This window comes from Cornus florida, unplaced genomic scaffold (assembly GCF_030987335.1).
Source record: "Cornus florida cultivar Cherokee Brave unplaced genomic scaffold, ASM3098733v1 CherokeeBrave_3.0.0_Hap2_Chr09, whole genome shotgun sequence".
In the NCBI taxonomy this organism is placed as follows: domain Eukaryota; kingdom Viridiplantae; phylum Streptophyta; class Magnoliopsida; order Cornales; family Cornaceae; genus Cornus; species Cornus florida.
The window spans coordinates 54,553,100-54,569,242 of NW_026775579.1; the positions used below are offsets into that span (position 1 = coordinate 54,553,100).

At 38.8% G+C, this 16,143-nt stretch overlaps 1 long non-coding RNA gene across 1 annotated transcript; it reads left to right on the forward strand.

The window, feature by feature from the left end:
- The first annotated feature begins 12,657 nt into the window (after nucleotides 1-12,657).
- Nucleotides 12,658-13,935, forward strand: LOC132273293 (uncharacterized). Its single transcript, XR_009470072.1, has 2 exons — nucleotides 12,658-12,828; nucleotides 13,704-13,935. It is a non-coding gene; the product is annotated as an uncharacterized LOC132273293 (long non-coding RNA).
- Nucleotides 13,936-16,143: the final 2,208 nt, after the last annotated feature.

Here is a 16,143-nt window from a genome sequence, read left to right on the forward strand (position 1 = left end):
CTAATTTCGTATGTGTGTATATATATAATTTCTTATATGTGTATATATATATAATATTGTAAATTTTTTTAGAATACCTATTTTAACCATAACACTATTTTTCTATTTTTTATTGCCGCTACAATACGAACTGGCAAAAACAGATCTCGTGTTTGATAGGAGAGGATTTTTGTACCGTAGGGACCAAAGTTGCTCACCGTGGTGATGTTCATTTTCATTTTTGGTTGGATGTTCCTTTAAATGTTAGTGAGGATATGTTTTTTTTTTTTTTTTTTTGGTCATGTTAAGATAAAAAAAATTCTAAAAATTTACTTTAATACTCCTTCATTCCATCATTAATTATATGGACAAAAGGAGAAGTCATTAACCATCAATGATTTTGGCAACCCGACATACCATGTTATCAATATGTCCTTTCAATGAAAATATAACAAACTAGTTTTTAGAGAGAAGTTTTGAGCAATGTTGGACCCATTTCTTTTAATGGCAAAATTTCATTGACCAAGCATACAGATCTGGCAGGCTCAATATCCTAGGCGAATGTAAGGTTTAAAATTTTGAGAGGCCTTAGTAATAAAATTTTTTAGGGCTCTAGTAATACAAATTGTTTTTGCCCAAATTGAAGGCCATAAGCGACCGTCGGGGTTGCCTACATCCAGAACTAGCCCCACGAGTATATCAATGACATGACATGCTTAACTCACTTATTATATTTTCGGCGCTAAGTTGGTTTCATTTTTCATTTAAATTAATTATTATTATTATTATGCAATAGTATGAGTGTATATGTTACCATCACATCATGTTTTTAGACAACAGCATTTTAGAAAGGCCACTATATGAGACCTAATTAACCTAAACAAGTTAAACAACTACTTGAGGGCATAGAGTCATTTACACGTTAAAAATTGGTTGATAAGGAGGAATCTCTTGGGCTTTTCACATCATCCACTCACCTTTCACAAGTCACAACTCAAGTTAAAAAACTCAACTTCTCCACTTCCTAACATCTTCTCCCAACCCTACATGTCCCCTATGACAATAATTTTAGAAACAGGACAACCACATATGAAGATACCTTTGCATAATTCCTCTCTGAAAACTGTAAAAACCAAATCCACTTAATCATGCAGTAATATAGCCACCTTCCCTTATAGCCCGGATCCATTGTTATAATGTCTTTGGTATTGTAACTGTTACAGTGTGTTTCAAAGTCTTTACATCTATTTTTTAAAATCGAAACATGAATTTATTTTTATTCTTTTATTTTTATTATTATTTTTTTTTTAACGCAGTCACATCTATTTGCAACACATTATTTCATGTTTCAAAACATTTTTTTGTGTGTTAGAAATACAGACGAGGTCTCTTGAAATCAGACATAAGGACGTTGAAAAATGCTACACCAGCTACAATACCAAAGGTGTTACAAGAGCATAATTCTTCTCTGTACCTTGGCTATTATTTGACAAGTCAATAATGGACCTTCTATGTCATTCGACTAGAAATGCCTAATCCTTGGAAGATACTGACCCATGATTTTAGGTGCCGCTGTTAACCTCTTTGGACGCAAAGAGATAATGACAGAGACCAATTTCATTCCTGTGATTGATTAGACCAAATACAAAGTTAAAATAGAGTAAGTTTTAAATTAATTTTTTCAAAATACACTTATTTGTAATATATCAATTATATTAAGGAATTGACATATTCTTAAGCTGAATAGGGACCGTTGTGGTCGATCCTAAAAAATACTCGGGCATAAATTGTGAGAAATAAGATACCGAAGATGACTCGTCCTCGTCAACTATAGTATTGCTCGGAGGTATCTCCTCTTGAATTATGTGTTGATGAATGATGGCTGCTTTGGATTTTTTCGATAAAATAAATTGAATGTTCTCTTGATACGGGGTACTATTTTCGACTCTAGTATTAGTCAACCAAATTCTATCATCATGCAAAAAGTCAACTTTGGCTATTGAGCTTACTGTCACGGACTTGAACCTTTTCAAGCTACCGTGCGGCCTTAGACACTTTCAAGCCCCCTTGAAGCGCTAAGTCAGCCTACCCGAGTGTGCTAGCTTAGTGAAGACTAAGGCTAGACAAGTGTTTTGCTTACTTGGGTGTGTAGGAAGAGGTAAGGCAAGTGAACAAGAGAGTTTGGAAATGTATAGAACTTGTATTGCTTGAGAGGAGAGATTACAACTTGGTTGCTTGGTGAGGAGCAAATGAACTCCCACCTCCTATTTATAGGCCTTTGGCCTTACAAGAACATTCTAGATGTGTACAAATGTGTGGCCTAGATTTAGTGTCTAGAATCCTCCAGAAATATCTACACAATTCTAGAACTATCTACTATCTACAAGACAAATCTAGAGAATTTTAGAGAACTCTATACAACTCTAGACAAGTCTAGAAAAGGCTAGACAACTCCACACTAATCTAGAGAATTCCGGAAAGTTCCATACTTGTGTAGAGAAGTCTAGAAAGCTCCAGTCCATGCAGGCTCCATGTCATCGTCTGATGGGCGTCTGCATGGCGCCTGCGTGGCATAGCCTCTTGGTAGCGGGGTGTGACATTCTCCCCCACCTAAGCTCGCGACGCCCTCGTCGCGTTTTCTTGCGGAAACCGCTGGATATGCTCCGTGAACTGCCATAGTGTATCCTCATGCTCCCAGCTCGCCTCGCTATCTGGCAGGTTCTTCCACTTCACTAAATACTCTGTATATTCGGGCACGCCTCTCCTGCTCATCACACGATCTGCAAGGATGCAATCAACTTCCTTATCAAAGGATGTGACAACGACCGTGGGTGCCCTATGCGATATGCCCCGAGTAAGGTCTTCGGTGTCTTCATGATAAGGCTTAAGCATGCTGACATGGAAGACTAGATGTATCTTCAACTTGGGTGGAAGCTCCACCATGTAGGAGACCTTGCCCACCCGCTTGACGATAGGGAACGGGCCCTCGTACCTCCTTACTAGCCCCTTATGCACGCTCCGAAAGGACTTAAACTGTTGGGGTTGTAGCTTAACCATCACCTGGTCTCCCACAATGTACTCCACCCGCCTTCGCTTGGTGTCGGCCCACTTCTTCATCTTCTTTGCCGCCTTGTCAAGGTACGCCCAAGCCAAGTCGGGCTGCTCATGCCACCTCTTGGCAAATTTGTAGGCCGCCGGACTCTTACCATCGCAAGTCGAAGCAATGGCGTTGGGTGTCATAGGCTGCCATCCGGTAACAACCTCAAATGGACTGTGATTGGTAGCCTCACTCCGCTGCAAGTTGTAAGAAAACTGTGCCACTCCAAGGAGTTTAGCCCAATCTCGCTGATTAGCACTCACATAGTGCCTCAAATAAAGCTCCAGGAGAGCGTTGATGCGCTCCGTCTGCCCATCTGATTGGGGGTGGAAACTCGTAGAGAAGTTGAGATCCGTCCCCATCTTTTTGAAGAGCCCCGTCCAAAATCTACCTGTAAAGCACGGGTCTCTGTCACTGAGAATGTTTTGCGGAACTCCCCAAAGCTTGACCACATGGTCAACAAACAACTCCGCTACCCTCTCTACTGTGCAGTCTGCTGGTGCGGGTATGAAGGTGGCATACTTGCTGAACCGATCTACCACCACTATAATGCTCCCGCAACCCTCTGACTTGGGCAAACAAGTGATGAAATCCATAGAGACGCTCTCCCATGGTCTCTCTGGAATAGGCAGTGGCTCTAGTAGGCCTGCAGGATGCTGTTGCTCAATCTTATCTTGTTGGCACACAAGACAAGTCCTCACATATGTCTCCACGTCATCTCGCATCCGAGGCCAATAGTAAAATCCTTCAAGGAGTGCTAGGGTGCGCCGCATACCTGGGTGACCAGCCCATTTGGTGTCATGGCACTCCCGTATCAACTCCTTTCGCAAGTTGCCCCACCTGGGCACAAATAGTCGGTCCCCTGTAGTGAGAAGTAAATCATCCCTTAGCCAAAAGCGCCGAGTCTTCCCTTCCTTAGCCAGCTGAATAAGGCTTTTGGCTAAAGGGTCATGCTGTAACCCCTCTTTGATCCGCTCCACAAGAGAGTGTTGGGGTCGACTGATAGCTGCGAGCTCGGCCTTGCGACTAAGCGCATCCGCCATAACATTGGCCTTGCTCGGCTTATATTCAAAATGATAAGTGAACTCCGCTAGGAAGTCCTGCCAATGAGCTTGCTTGGGGCTAAGCTTCTTCTGTGTCTGGAAGTAGCTGGTGGCAACATTATCCGTCTTGATCACAAATTGTGCCCCGAGCAAGTAGTGCCTCCAAGTACGTAGGCAATGGATGACCGCCGTCATTTCTTTCTCCTGCACCGTATAGCGCCGCTCGGTGTCATTAAGCTTGCGGCTCTCATAAGCTATAGGGTGTTCTTCCTGCATTAACACGCCCCCAATAGCGAAGTCTGATGCATCTGTGTGCACCTCATATGGTTTGGAGTGGTCGGGCAAGCTAAGTACTGGCTCCTCTGTAACTGCCCTCTTTAAATCATCAAATGCCCCCTAGCATGACTCTGTCCAACTCCAAGCACGCGCCTTCTTGAGAAGATCTGTCAATGGGGCTGTTCTCGCCGAGTAACCCTTGATAAAGCGGCGGTAGTAGTTGACAAGCCCAAGAAATGAGCGTAACTCTGTCACCTTAGTGGGCGGCTCCCACTCTTGAATGGCCCTCACCTTTGCCTCATCCATCATCAACTTGCCATCCCGTATCTTATGCCCTAGGAACAACACCTCCTCTCGGGCAAAAGAGCATTTCTCCGTCTTCACATATAGGTCGTTCTCCCGTAGGACTTGGAAGACCGCCCTTAAGTGTTGCACGTGCTCCTCTAGAGTGGTGCTATACACAACAATATCATCCAAGTACACTACCACAAAGCGATCCAAGTAGGGATGGAAGAGCTTGTTTATCAAAGTACAAAAAGTAGCAGATGCATTGGTGAGGCCAAACGGCATAACAAGAAACTCATAGGAGCCATACCTCGTCACACACGTAGTCTTAGGCTTATCCCCGTCCGCTATCCGCACCTAGTAGTACCCCGAGCGCAAGTCAAGCTTAGTGAAGTAGCGTGCTCCACCAAGCTGATCAAAGAGATCGGCAATGACAGGAATGGGGTACTTGTTTTTGATAGTCACCTTGTTGAGCGCTCGGTAGTCGATGCACATGCGCAAGGATCCGTCCTTCTTCCTCTGGAACAACACCGGTGCGCCATATGGGGCCTTCGATGGTCGAATATAGCCCGCATCTAACAGTTCCTTAAGTTGCCTCCGCAACTTCTCCAACTCTAGGGGTGCCATCCGGTAGGGCACCAAAGCAGGGGGTTTAGAACCCGGTTCCAGCTCAATCTTATGATCCACCTCCCTCCTAGGTGGAAGCTTCTTGGGCAGCTCCTTAGGCATCACGTCCGTGTACTCGTCTAGCACGGCTCGTATCTCCTTAGGCACCTCTTCTTGTGGGGAAGGGACTAGCTCATCTTCGGGTGTCTCCAGTAACGTAGCAAGGTAGCTAGTCTCTCCCTTCTTGAAGCCCTTCTTGAACTGCATAGCTGACAAAGCTTGGGCTTCCAACTTGGCGCCTCGCTCCACCGGCACCATGCATGCGGTGTTGCCTTCCATAATACACATAGTGTTAGCAAAAGGAATGGGGAAGGCTCTCACCTTGTCTAAGAACTCCAACCCAAGGACTAGTTTGAAGTTGTCCATGGGTACCACTGATAGATCTATGTGGCCACCCCACTCGCCAATGCATGCTTGGACGCCTTGTGCCATGCCATGTATAGCCTTTGCCGCCGAGTTAACTGCCTTCATGGAGCCCCCTTCTTTGCTATACTTGAGGCCCAACCTCTTGGCCTCGTCAAGGCTCACAAAGTTGTGGGATGCACCCTTGTCCACCAAAGCACGTGTGGGTATCCCATTGATGCTCGCCTCCACGAACACTAGCCCTTTAGCCACCGCCTTAGGGACTTCAGTTTTAGCCTTAATGGCATTAAGGATTTGCAGTGAACCCATCTGCGTCTCCTCCTATTGTTGCTCTTCATAGCGGCTCGTCATGGCATTGAGGGTCTTCCGCTTTGGGCAATCTCGTACCCAATGTGGTCCATCACATATGAAGCAAGAACCCTTAGGCTTGGGTGCTCCTTCCTTGTTCTCCCTTCCCTCTTTGCCTCCATGGCCACCACCTGGCTTACGGGACCAATCCTTGTGGGGTGCAGTGCCCTTGTCTCCCCCACCTTTGCCGGCATACCTCCCCTTGTCCTTGTCTTTGTCTTTTGGCTTGGACAAGGGTTCTTTCTTGGAGCTGAAATCAATAAAGGACTCTGCCTCTGCAATAGCTGTGGCAAGGTCTTGCACATTGCGCCGTCTTAGCCCACAACTGCAATCCATCCATGAAGAAGAAAAGAGAATCCTTGTCGGATAGATCCGGGATCTCAAGAGTCAAGTTAGCGAATTCCTTCACATAGTCCCGAATCGACCCAACTTGTTTTAGCCTTCGGAGTCTGCCCCTAGCTTCATCCTCGGCATTCTCAGGATAGAAATGCTTCTTAATTTCCCTAGTGAAATCAGCCCAAGTATCAATAGAGACCGTATCTTTGCCTATGTCACCATACTTTTTCCTCCACCATAGCATGGCATGGTCGGTGAGGTAGTGGGTCGCCGTGCGTATCTTGATGGTCTCATCGGTCATGCCCGTAGCCTCAAAGTATTGCTCCCCGCTGAAGAGGAAGTTCTCCAACTCCCTCGCTACCCGATTCCCACTATAGCACTTAGGCTTGGGAATATCAACCCGGGGTGCTACTACCCCCGTAGTAGCTGTGCCAGACGCCACCGCCCGTTTGCACAATGTCCAGTCCGCTCGCATTTCCTCCATTTGCTCGCGGAAAGTGCCAAGCTCCTGATCAACATAGCCACGTAGGGTGTCAAACTCCCCCAACATAAGTTCTCGAAATGCTTGGAGCTCCTGCCGAAAGTCACCACTTAGGGCATTGAGTGACCCTTTGACAGCATTTTGGACCTCAATGTCCTCCGACTCCAGCCCATCCATGCGCTGGTGAGCATCCTCAAGCTGCTCCAACACGTTGGCTATGGACCCCTCCATCTTTGCCACACGTGCCTCTAAACCCGCCATGATGTCCTTCGACCTAGCCCTCGTCCTCACTCCGCCTGGAGGGGGATTTGCTTCCCTTCCACGTAGAGTCTCCTCTTGGGTGCCAGTCACGTCTGATAGCTCCGCCATAGCTTCCTCCACACAAGGTGTGACGCCTCACGACCTCTGCTCTGATACCAACTGTCACGGACTTGAACCTTTTCAAGCTACCGTGCGGCCTTAGACACTTTCAAGCCCCCTTGAAGCGCTAAGTCAGCCTACCCGAGTGTGCTAACTTAGTGAAGACTAAGGCTAGACAAGTGTTTTGCTTACTTGGGTGTGTAGGAAGAGGTTAGGCAAGTGAACAAGAGAGTTTGGAAATGTATAGAACTTGTATTGCTTGAGAGGAGAGATTACAACTTGGTTGCTTGGTGAGGAGCAAATGAACTCCCACCTCCTATTTATAGGCCTTTGGCCTTACAAGAACATTCTAGATGTGTACAAATGTGTGGCCTAGATTTAGTGTCTAGAATCCTCCAGAAATATCTACACAATTCTAGAACTATCTACTATGTACAAGACAAGTCTAGAGAATTCTAGAGAACTCTATACAACTCTAGACAAGTCTAGAAAAGGCTAGACAACTCCACACTAATCTAGAGAATTCCGGAAAGTTCCATACTTGTGTAGAGAAGTCTAGAAAGCTCCAGTCCATGCAGGTTCCATGTCATCGTCTGCTGGGCGTCTGTGTGGCGCCTGCGTGGCATAGCCTCTTGGTAGCGAGGTGTGACATTACACTCTACTCATCTTTTTGGCTTAGACTGGTTCAATTGATGATACTCAAAAGTCAAAGAATTTTTTTTTTTTTTTTTTTTTTTTTCAACATCTTAGTTCTAACATGTTGAGAATTCTCACACATTTTTGTTTTCCTGTTATGTCCTCCTTTTTATCATGACCGTATCATAGTGGTATCCTCCACCTTCTTAAAGGAAATGTTCGAAGTTCAAATTCTACTAAAGACATGTATTGATTGCTGAGGTGAAAATTTTTGTTTGGACTTCCAACACATCTGCTAATAGAGTCAACTAACCACCTTTATTTTTATAGAAATATAAAAGACAACACTCCGAAAACAGATACAAGCCAAGCACGGTTTTTGTCTCGCCACTAATGACTACAACCTAGTCCCGTTCTCTCTGCCTCACAAGATTGACCTCTCAAGAGTGAAGGTTCGGGTACCCGTTAAGACATAGGAATAAAGTAGGTGTATAAATTACTTGTCAAAAAAAAAAAAAAAGATGTATTGTTACTATGAGGTCTCCTATGAGATTTCTCATGAGCTATCCCTTTTTCTTTTCTGTTTTTTTTTTCATGTATAAATTTTGAGGTACGAATACAACTACTTGAAAGAGGACTAAACAATGATTTTATAATAAAAAAATTAATTTACAGTAGATCACACAAGTCAAGTCGGTCAAAATTAATAATATAATTTAGATAAAATAAATAAATAAATTACAGTGTAATTTAGATAAGAAAAAGAGTGAAAATTTTCATTTAGACTTTCAATACTTTCGCTAATAGAGTCAATTAACCAACTCTATTTTTATAGAAATATAAAAATAGCACTCCGAAAACAGATATAAACCAAGCACGGTTTCTATCTCACCACCAATGACTGCAACCAAGTCATGTCCTCTCTACCTCACATGATTGACCTCTTAAGATTGAAGGTTCGGGTACTCGTAAAGACATAGGAATAAAGTGGGTGTATAAATTACTTATCAAGACACAAAAATAAAAAAATAAAAAAATAAAAAAAAATTAGAGCAATACTACTATGAGGTCTCCTCATGAGATTTCTCATGAGTTTTTCTTTTTTTTTTTTTTTTTTTTTTTGTCATGTTTATGTATAAATTTTGAGGCACCAATATAACTACTTGAAAGAGGACTAAACAATAATTATATAGTTAAAATTTCGTTCAAAAATTTAGTTACAGTGGATCACACAAGTCGGTCAAAATTAATAATGTAATTTAAATAAAAAAAAAAAGAGTGTAAAATTTTATTCGACTCGTGTGATCTACTATTAATAAAATTTTAAACGAAATTTTAACTATATAAACCTCATTTAGTCACTTCTAAATAGTTATGTCCTGTCTCAAAATTTGTACACAATCATAAAATAAAAATAAAAAACTCATAAAAAGTCTCATGAGGAAAACTTCCTAATAACATTACTCAAATAAAAATAAATTTCTCGCATCCCAACCGAGGATTTTTAGTTTCTTTTGTGAGGTCCTCCATAGATATGAGTTTCTTGTGTGAGATTTCATTACCCATAGGCTTTTTGCAAATAGTTAATATAGTCCTATTTCAAAATATCTTTTGTAAATAGACTTTTTAGTTAACATCAAATAGCTATCATTGCCCCTAGACTTGGATGAGTTGGCAAGGTGTTGGCTTCGCAACCACTCCGCCCAGCTTCAAGTCTTGCGACCTTTTTTATCACCCTCAATTAACCTAATACTATAACTCTGGGGCCGACTGCTTTATTTGGATGCCTTTGAGATGGCCCAAAGGGCCTGCCTAAAAAGGTTCTGGGTCATCAAAAAAATATATATATAAATAAACAAATAAATAAAATAGCTATCATTCAATGAATGGTCACCTACCCTTTTTGAATCTGACACGTATTAGGCCCACTCAATGAATGGTCACCTACCACTTTTGAAATGTTTTCTGCTATGAAGCACGGACGCTCCTCCCATGGATCCCGTATCCGTGTCGGATACTTTTCGGACACCGACACCCGTGTCCGAGGCTCGGACACGTGTCCGACACTTCTGTAAAGTGTCCAAATATTATTTTTTATTGGACACGCGTGTCCGAAGCTCGGACACACGGTCCAACACTTTTGTGAGACAAAATTTATTTTCTCTCACTCATCTCAGTCTCTCCTCTTCTTCAATTATCTCTCTTCATGAACAAGATATATATATATATATTTAAGTTACATGAACAAAACTTTGTGAAAGACTGAAAGTATATATGTTTATTCATATACATATTTAGTTCATTATAGTTATGTCTCTTCTGTATATCTTCGTTTGGAATTTGGATCAACTTTATTTTTCATTTATTTTCTGTTTTGTCTTGTCCATATTGTTCTTATAACAAAGATGAAATTATTGAAATTGATTTTGTTCTTTGTTGTTGTTTTATTTATCTGTACAAGATTCTAGTAATTATATTTTGAATATATAATTATATATATATATATAATTTTATAGGCGTATTCCCGCCGTGTCCGTGTCCTATTTTTTTGAAATTTGCCGTGTCGCCGTATCCGTATCGTATTATACCCGTGTCCCGTATCCGTGTCCGTGCTTCGTAGGTTTTCTGAATTTGAATCATCATTCACACCAGTCACATATTTTTGAGTTAGCATTTAACAGTCACATTTTTGTTTTAAGTTTGAACTTGTAACCCTTTGTTACTCTAAAAATAAGGTGGCTGAATTTCGGTTATTATATTCTCTCATCTCTTATATACATATACCAGTAAAATGGTACCTGAATTGCACGTAAGTAAAATTTAATTTAAAATTAATATTTAATAAAATAATAAAATAATTATTTTCAATCTAGTAAGAAAATTTTTCAATATTGCATAAATTCAGACATTGTTATATTTTTAAAAATTTTTGTCAAAAAACTCTATAGCAACCTCTTTTAAAACTTAAACGAACATACACCCATTAAAATGGTGACTTTATGTAATTTTCATCAACTTTACTATTGCTATGTTACTCTTCATCTAAGGGTTCAAACTTGCTCACTACCAATATTTATAAAATGATGGAAATGATAGAATTTAATAGAATGACCCCAATTTACTACCTTAAAAAAATAATAATAAATAAAATAAATAAATAAAAAATTGGACTTGGTCAACAGTACATACATGTCTAACAAGGTACAAGGCATGTTAATGAGCAGTGTAAACTCCTCCACATCCATGTGAGTATTGTACGTATCTATTATATATATTAAACGCATCCGCCTTCAACGAGCTAATTATAACTTGCATACAACTCTAAGCAGCTAAAGCCATCATGTGTGCTCCATTTTTATTCATCGTAATTTCTCTCTGCTCCTATCTTCACCATTTTCATCTTCAACACTTCTTGCAATAAGAAAGGCCCATCCCTGTTTGTGGAGAAACCAAATAAGGTTCTAATTTCACCAAACAGCGTGTTCTCCTCCGGATTTTATCTGGTGGGCAGCAACACATATTGTTTTGCAATATGGTACAGTCACAACTCAAGTTAACAAACTCAACTTCTCCTCTTGAACTATGACTCGTCCTCATCAACTATAGTATTGCTTGGATGTATCTCCTCTTGAATTATGTGTTGATGGCTGCTTCGGATTTTTTTGAAAAAAAAAAGTTGAATGTTCTCTTGATACGGAGTACTATTTTCAACTTTGGTATTACTCAACCAAATTCTATCATCATGCAAAAAATCAACTTTGGCTATTGAGCTTACACTCTACTCATCTTTTTGGCTTAGACTGGTTCAATTGATGATACTCAAAGTCAAAGATTATTATTATTATTATTTTTTTTTCAACATCTAAGTTCTAACATGGGGAGAATTCTCACAAATTTTTGTTTTCCTATTATGTCCTCCTTTTTTATCATATCTTTAGAATAGTAGCATCCTCCACCTTCCTAAAAGAAATGTTGAGAGTTCAAGTTTTACTAAAGACATGTATTGATTGTTCAGATGAAAATTTTCGTTTGGACTTCCAATACATCTGTTAATAGAGTCAACTAACCAATTCTATCTTTATAGAAATATAAAAGACAGCCCTCCAAAAACAGATACAAGCCAAACACAATTCCTGTCTCGCCACCAATGACTACAACCTAGTCCCGTCCTCTCTGCCTCACAAGATTGACCTCTCAAGAGTGAAGGCTCGAGTATTCGTGAAGACATAGGAATAGAGTGGGTGTATAAATTACTTGTCAAGACAAGACCAAAAAAAAAAAAAAAAAAAAAAAAAAAAAAAAAAAGGAGAAAAGTAATGCTACTACGAGATCTCCTCATGAGATTTCTCATAAGCTTTCCTTTTATATTTGTCATGTATAAATTTTGAGGCACGAATACAACTACTTAAAAGATGACTAAACAAAGATTTTATAGTTAAAAATTAATTTACAGTAGATCACTGTAACGTTTTCGATTTTTTGCATTTTTCTTTTTTTCGGAATTTTGTCGTCGCAAGGGAATTTTTTTTTTTTTACACGTTTTGCGTACGAGATTATGGTGGGGTCCAATTGTATTTTGTGTATTTTAATTTATATGATTATGTGGTGTTTCCTTAGTGGTGCATGTATTTTAATGTGTAGTGCAAATTGAAATGAAAAGAAAAAGGGAAAAGAAAAGAAATTGGTGGGACCCACCATTAACCACAAAGTGGTCTAGAGACCACATTTCTGCATTCTCATTCCTCTCTCCTGTAGCTTTCTTCTCTCCCGTAGCTTCCATTTGAGAAACAAACTTTGGATCTTAGTAACTTCTTCAATTCTTGGAGTTTTTAAGAGCCGTTTGAGGCAAAATGGAGAGTACGACGAGTTCTACGCGTGAGTACCATCAATTTCAGCTTTGGTGCTTCCCTTGAATTTCGAAATTCTTGATCATTTTAAGGGTTTTGTGCAATCTTGAGGTAGGGGCTTCCTAATTCACATTATTCATGCGCCTTTGTGAATTAATTTACTTGAATTGTGTTATAGCATGCTTATTTGTGTTAATTGTAGCCTAAAAATGTCTTGAATGTTTATATGTGAATATGTGAAGGCTTGTTTTGATTGCACTATTTGAAAAGCATGCTTATATTTTGAGTTATGCCTATTGTATTGTTCACATGCTATGAATGGTGTATGAAAGTATACCCTATTGTATTTTGTAATAATCCAATTATGGTTTAAATATTAGAAGCATGAGAACATGTTTACTTGTGCTGTGTTAAATTCCTCATTTTCATAATATTGAGATCATGAGACATGCATGTACACCATTGGGTTCCATGAAGGGAATAAATCGTTTTTGAAATGAAAATGGGGAGTTTTGGGAAAGAAAGTTTAATGAAAGTGTTTCGAAAAACCCGGTCACCGCGGGGATACCAAAGGGCCAGAGGTTAATATAGCCTAGAGGGGATTAGGGAGTCGCCCTAGCGTGGTTGAGCTAGTTGGGCCCCATAATGACACCGCGGGGGTATCAAGGGTCAGGGACACTAGCTAATCCTCCTCTCGTGTCACTGCGGGGTCACTAAAGGGCGGGCTGTATTAACAGTTTGAAAGCGATGATTGAATTGTGAAAATGGGGAGCGACATTGACATGCATTGCATCTCCATTGCATTTCCATTGCATCCTAGTAATTGTGTTGAGATTGATAACCATGTTGTATTCTCCCCCATGTTGCATGACCCCAACTCCTATTGGCCTATTCTTTGTTTTGGATTCACAGGGTCTCATGAGATGCGTCTTAGGCGTCACCTACTGAGCAAATTGCTCACCCCATTATATTATTATTTTTTTCAGGTCACGGCAAGGGAATGGCGGATGAAAATCCTCCGCAAGCTTGAAAGTTGTTAGAAGATATTTTTTTGCTATTTTGTATTTGGCCATTTCATGTATAATTGTAGTTTTGGGAATGTAAATAAGTTTCTATTCATGGCCATCGACAAAATGTAATTAATTTTTAATTACACTAAATCCTTTAGTGTATTTTGGTGACGTGTGGTGAATTACGTTAATAACGTTGTTATTGTTATTGAATTTATTGTTGAAATGTATTTAAAATTACACGTAAGTGTAGTGGCGTGGGTGTTTGAATTATCAAAAGTTGGTGTACGTGGGTTACGCAAGACAGTGGGAAGTGGAAGTGAAGATTTCCCAGAACCGGTCAACGTATGGCGTCCCAAACGTTGACCGGTATCTTCACAGTGGGTCATTGTTGCCTACGTTCCAAACCAGTCGATGTATGGCATCCCATACGTCGACCAGTATCATGTCCCAAACCAGTCGACGTATAGCTTCCATACGTCGACTGGTATCTCGGCAGTGAGTTTTCCCACTGTTCATAACCCAAACCAGTCGACGTATGGTGGGGACCAGTTTATGTCACTTAATTATGTGTTTAGTTTTTCCAAAATTACACTTTGGCACTAAGTGAAATTACACGTAATTATTTTATGACCCACTAAAATGCCATACTAATATTTTTAACCCCGAAAGGATTGTATTGCCCTGAACCTTATTTTATTTATTATGTGATGCGGCAAATGAATGTTATACCCTTTGAGTCTCAAATTATTGATTTGTAGTAATTTACCATTTTACCCTTTTGGACCTTGATATTTAAATTTAACGTGAAATGACCGTATTACCTTCGGATGTTTTTGGGTTGGGTAAGGACCCGTTTAATGATCCGGATCCATGAGAAGCTGAGTTGTTACAATCACACAAGTCAAATTGGTCAAAGTTAATAATATAATTTAGATAAGAAAAAGAGTGTAAATTTTTTACGGACTTGTGTAATTTACTATTAATGAATTTTTGACCAAAATTTTAATTATATAATCCTCATTTAGTCCACTTCTAAGTAGTCCTATTCCTTTTAGTCATGACAAGACCCAAAAAAAAAAAACAAAAAAAAACAAAGGATTCATAAAAAATCTTATATGAATGACCTCATAATAATATTACTAAAATAAAAATAAATTTCTTGCAACCCAACCTAGGCTCTTTAGTTTCTTTTGTGGGGGTCCTCCGTAGATACGAGTTTCTTGTGTGAGATTTTTTTTTTTTTCCGTCAAAAAAAAAAAATGGGGGTTATGGTTCTATTTCAAAATATCTTATATAAAAAGACATTTTAGTTAACATCAAATAGCTATTGAGGCCTCAATTTGAGTGAGACTAAAGACCGGCACATTGATTCTGACACCCAGTAGGCCCACTCAATGAATGGTCACCTACTATTTTTGACTCTTCATAATAAGAATCATGCCTCTCGAAAATATCTTCTGAATTTGAATCATCGTTCACACCAGTCACGTATTTTTTAGTTAGAATTTAACAGTCACACTTTTTTAAGTTTGAATTTGTAACCCTTTGTTACTCTATAAATAAGGTGGCTGAGTTCCGGTTATATTATTCTATCCTCTCTTATATATCAGTAAATTGCAAAGTGAGTAAAATTTAATTTAATTTAAAATTAATATTCAACAAAGTAATTAAATATTTATTTTGCCAACTGATAATTAAATTTTTTTTTGAAATATTCACACTGATGTATTAATTAAGATAAATAGATTACAAGATTAAATAATAATAACAATTTACAAAATAAAATAAGTAATTCGAGTTCTTCTAAACACCTTATTTTAATTGAAAAAGTAAAAACTCATAATTCATAGGTAATTTGTATTAGAGTTTTATAAAAACTTTTTTAAAAACTCTTTTTATATTAGTTAATAAATAATTTTTATATTTATAAATAATTACTGAAACTCTGTGTACTTTTAATAATAGTATATATATATATATATATATATATATATATATGATTGTCTTTATAATTAGGGGCGCACACTGTTTGGATTGGACTAGTTTCAGAATATTTTGGAACCAAATTGCTCTTAGTGGTTTCATAAAAATTAGAACCAAAGCGAACTGTGAAACTAATGGAACCGAACTGAACCATTTCAATTCCACGATTCAATTCAATTCAGAATATTTTGGTTCGGTTCAATTCCACGGTTTTAGGATTTTTTTATAATTCAATCTAATATATATATATATATATATATATATATATAATTAAAAATATATATTATATATAATATAATTTTCTATTATAATATATATTTTTATTATATATTAATTATGATATATAATTGAGTTGTTAAAAGACTAATTTTATTATTCTTTTATTTATATAAAATAAAATATATAAATATATAAAGAATTATAAAACGGT